Here is a 6,753-nt window from a genome sequence, read left to right as displayed (position 1 = left end):
ATAATATCATCATGCTTATAAAAAAAGTATTAAACTGCATGAACACTCGAAATGTCTCCATGGCAACAAGAGACAGATGCCGTTTGAACAACAAAATAAAATAGCAATTTGGCATATTTAACCAAAATCAACAACAATCAGCTACTGTCTTATGCCTCCTTAGGACCGTAACGAAGGTATACTCACAAGATATATGATCAAAATCATAAAAATAACTTGCAGGGAGCTTGCAGCCTTAGTGATAGTTGCGTCCACTTGTTACCCAAAATGAACGTCAATTCACTCAAAAAATACAAACAAATGAACTATTAAGGGTATTCAACGTTAAAACAAATATGAAGGTGCTTGATTGACATTAACCCATTACATAATAAATAAGTCAGTGATTTGGCTGGTCTTAGCTAGGCCAACTAGCTAGATAAAGAACAGAGAGCCAGCCCACACAGCGAGACCGTGGTGCCTTTGACTCAAATCGATTTGTTTTTAATTGGGGGTCTCTGCAAAGATACTAAATAAAGAACTTACAGTATATTTCGGATTTTTATCAGAAACTGCTTATTGGCCATGTAAGTGTAAACACAAGGGAATTTGAGTCTGGTTAGGTGTTGCTTTCAACACAGAAACAGACATAACGTTATGGCTAAAAACAAAGATAAACAAGGTAACGTTAAACATGAACGTTTCACTACTATGTAGGCTACATATATAAGTTGTATATAATAAAGTGTATACATGCATACATATACATACGTACATAAAGTTACATGTAAATAGATCTATTAAGCTTATAAACAGTAAGGCAATTAGTGCCAATGATCCAGTAGATGGCGCCGATGTTCAATCAATGTTAGAGTTACGCATTCTTCCAACAGTGCGCAGGTGACATAAACTGATGAGATACTACAATTTAATTCATCGTATTATTTTTATACTGTCAGTAGGCTACTTTTAGAGCAAGTTGTATAATGACTAAAGGGCCTGGAACATATATTGAATGAATTGAAATACTTTTAAACCTATAGGCTATAGTCTTACTGTATATTGAACTTGAATTCACTCAATCAAATTTTTTTTTTCGGAGGGAGGGGCACGTCTGGCGACGACGCTAGGTGTGGCGGCGTACTTATCAACTACGATGTACACTGGCGACGGTGTAGTCAATCCACACGTTAGAGTCACACGACAGTCTCCTTCGGTAGGTTATCCGTGGCATTATCCACTCGCCATAAGGGAACCACGGGACCACACAACCACCTCATCGTACCAAACTCCAACCCCAACAACACAGACGGTGTTCTTCTTTTAGGTTTTACCAGCCGTTGGCATCCACGATGTTGCATTACTGCCTCCCTCAGGTTTTAATTTCCCAGACATCTTTCAAGTCCAGTCGTTCTTAAAAAACTACATACGAATGTCCATTCTTGTCCACCACTGTCTTTATGGCTACTCAGTGGAGTAGTGTAATGCATTGTAGTGGGTATAATGTACTGTACATACATATATTGGCCTATATATATGGGCCAGAATCTGCCTTCGCGGGAGGGGGGGCATATCATCTGGCTGTCCTCCCCCATGGTTATTTTGCAAAGACTTCATTTCCTGCATTCAAATAACTTTTATTCACTAATTTATGGTAGAAATACCTTTATTTAGCCTATGCAAAGAAAAACACAGATGACAATTCAAAATACATAAAAAATATAATGGAAAGTATGTTGTTATGTGTAGGGTTGGGCATCGAGAACCGATTCCTAATCGGAATCGTTTCAAAATTTTATTGGAATCGTTTTGGAATCGTTTGGAGGATTTGGTTTCAAATCCGATCATCACTTTCCAATTTAACATGTGCAAGTTTGGGTTTCTGTAGCGGCCAGGTGCTTGTTCTGTTGCAGCCTTGGAGCACAGTAAGCGGTGCTCTAGTGTGGCTTTATTTTACGTTGAAAAAGCCCCGTCAAACTGCAACCCACCTTTCAATCAAAATAAAACTTTCCTCTTATTTGTGAAATAAGCATGTGACCCGTTTCAACTCCACCACTCAAAGAATCGGAATCGAGAATCGATGAGAACCGGAATCGAAAGGAAGAATCGGAATTGGAATTGGAATCAGAATCGTTAAAATCCAAACGATGCCCAACCCTAGTTACGTGTCATTGGGCATTTTTAAGAAGGCATATGGAAATCCTGGAGCTTTCTTAGTGGGTATACTGCGTATAGGCTACCTTCGTATCACATAGACTACACCACTAACATTGTGCTCTACTCTCTCCTAAGCCTACTAAATTAAATGTTCTCAATGTTTTCATCTTCAAGCTGTCTTCAGTATACACTTTATAACATTTAATATGGAGAACTTTAATATGATGTGTTGGTGCTTCTGTCCATATGTTACACTGGTAATGTGGTGTGTAATGTATTGCTATTCACTCACATCAATAACAAGGCATTGATTAAATGAAATCAGGGATTTATTTGAAGTTGTTTGATTGGTCGATTTTCGAGCCACTTCATAGCTTCATGATGTTTCTAGACGTTCTAGAATGGAATATGTATCTTGCCTTTGAAGAACCTTGATATCAGATGGAATCTTGCTTATATCATAGAATTCTAACATTTCAGATGATAGTCAGGATTAAGTGCAGAGGGTACAGCTTTTGGACAATACCAATTCCAAGAGTTTATTTGAAAAGAAAATAGGTACCCTAAGTGGTAAAGAATCACTGAAGACAAAGACAGTTCATTTATTGGAACATTGCTTAGTTTTTCTTTTGCTATTATTTTTCTTTAATCGAGGAGGACAAACAGTTGAGCTCTGGACTGAAACTGGAATTTAAATGGAACTAGAGAATGCAATTACTGAAGAAATTGCGGTGTGAATGCTGTATGTTGAAAGGCTGACGCTACACTGCTGATTGCTGACTTGAATTGTGTTAGAAGAAGGTAAAGTAGTGAGAATAGTTGAAAAAGTGGAAATGGTTTTAATAGTATGAATTACTTAGAAACGTTGAATAATACCCAGAATGTTTTGAAAAGTGTGGCATGTTTTAATTGTTTTTTGTTGAAAAAGTGGGAATGGGTAGCCTGACGTGGTCATACTCAGATTCTAGTCAGAATGTGAACTTCCCGACCTCGAATTTTGTGGGCGGGGCTAAATTAGGCCTGCATCCAGGCTATGGAATGGGTGTAATTAGTTTGAATGTCTTTGAAAAGTTGAATAACACCGAGAATGTTTGAAAGATGTGGAATATAATGATATATTTTTAGTTAATTTTAAGATGAAGCGGAATTTGAATGAAGAAGCAGCTAAAGGAGAATGAATGAGTCTGAAAAGCAGGAAATATGTCATATTGGGAAATCTCAATCAAATGACACAGACACATGTACAAATGCACACACACCCACATACACAGGGGTGGCAATAGCGCTGTGGATATGACACATGCCTTTGGTGTGGGAGACTTGGGTTCAATTCCCATTGCGATACATCAAACAATGTGCCCCTGAGCAAGGAACCTGACCCCTAGTTGCTCCGGAGGCGTGCAACCTCTGAATATATATAGCAACTGTAAGTTGCTTTTGATAAAAGCATCAGCTAAATGACATGTAATGTAACACTCACAGGCACTTACAAAAACACACATATGAGGATGGTAAGATAGGAAAAGGAGAGGAGGAGAATAGTAATGCCACACCTTTGATAGTCCTGCTTCGAGCCAGAAACCGTAACTCCTATCGCTTAATGTTTAATACACAACCATACACACACACACACACACACACACACATATAGGCCTACACACAGACAGAGACACACACAGACAGAGAGACACACATATACACACAACCAAGCACAACCACACAGACAGAGATATACACACAAACACAACCACACACAACCACACAAACAGTCACACATAGTCATTTCACGGCAATAGGTTAACATGTCAGGGATCAGATCACATGTTCAGTCTAATGAAAGTCTCAGTTAATGAAAGATTATCCATAAACCTAAGGAATAATTCACCATTAGTATAGGAGAAGAAGGAGGAGGAGACGAGAAGGAGAGGACAAGAAAAGGAAGAGAGGAAGAGGAGCTACACACACTCACACCAACAGACAAAAACACAGGAAGAGGGGAAGAAAGGAGAGGAAGAGAAAATGAGGAGAGAAGTAGAGAAAGAAGGAAGGAGATGGGAGGGAAAAGGAGAAGAGGTGTTATTTTTAAGCTAACATGATGTGATGATGGACTAACTGACCAACTGACTGACTCTGATAACTAACCTCAGGCCTTAACAGCAGCAGCTGTTCTCATAGAGACTAGGAACAGTAACTTCACAGCATTGGTCAACATGTCAGGGATCAGGTCACATGACCAACTGCAGTTAAAGGTTGCTATGACGACTCTTGTCTCAGAGAGGCCTTCTCACAGAAACAAAGCTCTGATGCACCTTTGATAGTCCTGCTCCTAGCTCAAAAACCCTAACTCCTATCTCTTAATGTTTGATACTTTGAGAGACATAACACCCTGCTGATCATGCTGTGTTGTGTAAGAAATGTGAGGACAGCAGCTGTCTGAAAAAGACCTGTTTCTCTTCTCCTCCTGGCATTTCTGGTAGGATTTAGTACAGGAGGCAGTGCGGCAGTTGGTGGAGACGGCTTCACTTGGAAGCTCATTGTGCCTCGTTTGAAAGTCATATTGCCTCCCTGAGCACATTGTTAGAAAGGGCACAAGATTACCTACATTTTGATGTAAACATAATGTATGAAGAGTTAAAACTGTGGATGGTAGCGCAAGGTAAAGAAAATTTAGCTTATGCTTCTTTCCACTCTGTCAGTTGGGTCCTGCCCTCTGAGTCCAAACATTCCATCCCATACACACCAATGTAAAAATGGCAGAAAGACATTAGTTCTAAGCCTCAAAGAAGACAGATTATTTTAAAAAGTGCTAATGGAATTTGAAATTTGAATACCAACACTGAATGTATGAAAGAATGAATGGAGTTTCTCGGTGAATGTATGAATGAGTAGCTAGCAGTTGAAAATGTATGAAAATGTGTCAACTTTGAACATTTTGTCCATCCGCTTTAATGGGGAAAAAATGTCCGCTAAACGTCGATTATTTCGGAAATTATAAATGTTATGAATAATAAAAATAATGGAAAAATGTGGAAGGAGTTAATGAGCAAAATGTGGAAGGAGTTAATGAGCAAAAATCCTGCAGAAGAATAAGAATAAATTTTAGTGGTGTAGAATATAGATGTAAATGGTTCACACCAATTAAAAAGGACTTGAGCATAAATTTGTCCAGCTGTTGATGCTTGGGTAATTGGTATAAAGTGCAGGAAAGCTAGTTAGAAAGTCCTGGGGTAATACTGGTAAGGTATAACACTTTGAGAAGACAAATGGTTTTGTTTTATGTTTTTGAAAAGAAGAAGTTTGATGCGTCCCAAAAGATAATATTATATTGTGTATACAGGCCTATTATAATGCTCAAGATTTGAAATTGTTGAGAATTCTTTGTTCATTATTTATTTCATGTTTACTTTTTGGGAGTTTGGACTCACTGATGAGAGTGATGTGCTGGTAACCTCTCCTCTCAATTAGTTAACGAGATGCTTTAAAGGAACACAGAGGAAGCCTATTTGTCACTGTAGGAACATGTCTGACGAAAATGACCTTTTAACAGAAGTTAAGACGGCATCTCACAACATTCTGCATGAAATGGAACCACAGAGCGGGTTCAGCTTCTAGTTCAGGTGCAGCTTTTGGACGAGACAATGTTAGTGTTAAAAAGAAAATGAGTTAGGGAAGTGAGTGGTAAGGGAAGTGAGTGGTAAAGACTGACTGATGAGAGTGATGTGCTGGTAACCTCTTTTCTCAATTAGTTAACGAGGGATGATTTAAAGGAACACAGAGAAGGAGTATTTGGACAGTTTAAAAAAATATACAGTTTATTTCATCTACCAAAAAAACTCCAGAGATTTCATAAGAAATGCAATTTCTTCTGGACTTCCTCGGCAACAGTGAAATAACGCAATACTTAAATAAAAATTTTCAAGGTCATCAATGATTAATCATTTGTCACATTTGTTTTTGGCATAAATTATAATTTAGGCAAATCTTACTTTGGAAATACTCTTTTAAAATATATTACTGTTGATCATTTGTATTGAACTCATTAAGTAAAAGCTAGCTTCCACCTCATCACATTACAACCCAAATTCCAGAAAAGTTGGGACGTTTTTAAAATTTTAATAAAATGAAACCTAAAAGACTTTCAAATCACATGAGCCAATATTTTATTCACAATAGAACATAGATAGCATAGCAAATGTTTAAACTGAGAAATTTTACAATTTTATCCACTTAATTAGCTCATTTAAAATTTAATGCCTCCTACAGGTCTCAAAAAAGTTGGCACGGGGGCAACAAATGGCTAAAAAAGCAAGAAGTTTTGAAAAGATTCAACTGGGAGAACATCTAGTGACTAATTAAGTTAATTGATATCAGGTCTGTAACATGATTAGCTATAAAAGGTATGTCTTAGAGAAGCAGAGTCTCTCAGAAGTAAAGATGGGCAGATGCTCTCCAATCTGTGAAAGTCTGCGTAAAAAGATTGTGGAATACTTTAAAAACAATGTTCCTCAACGTCAAATTGCAAAGGCTTTGCAAATCTCATCATCTACAGTGCATAACATCATCAAAAGATTCAGAGAAACTGGAGAAATCTCTGTGCGTAAGGGACAAGGCCGGAGA

This window comes from Perca flavescens, chromosome 11, assembly GCF_004354835.1.
Source record: "Perca flavescens isolate YP-PL-M2 chromosome 11, PFLA_1.0, whole genome shotgun sequence".
NCBI classification, from domain to species: Eukaryota; Metazoa; Chordata; class Actinopteri; order Perciformes; family Percidae; genus Perca; species Perca flavescens.
Note: the sequence above shows the minus strand (reverse complement) of the source record.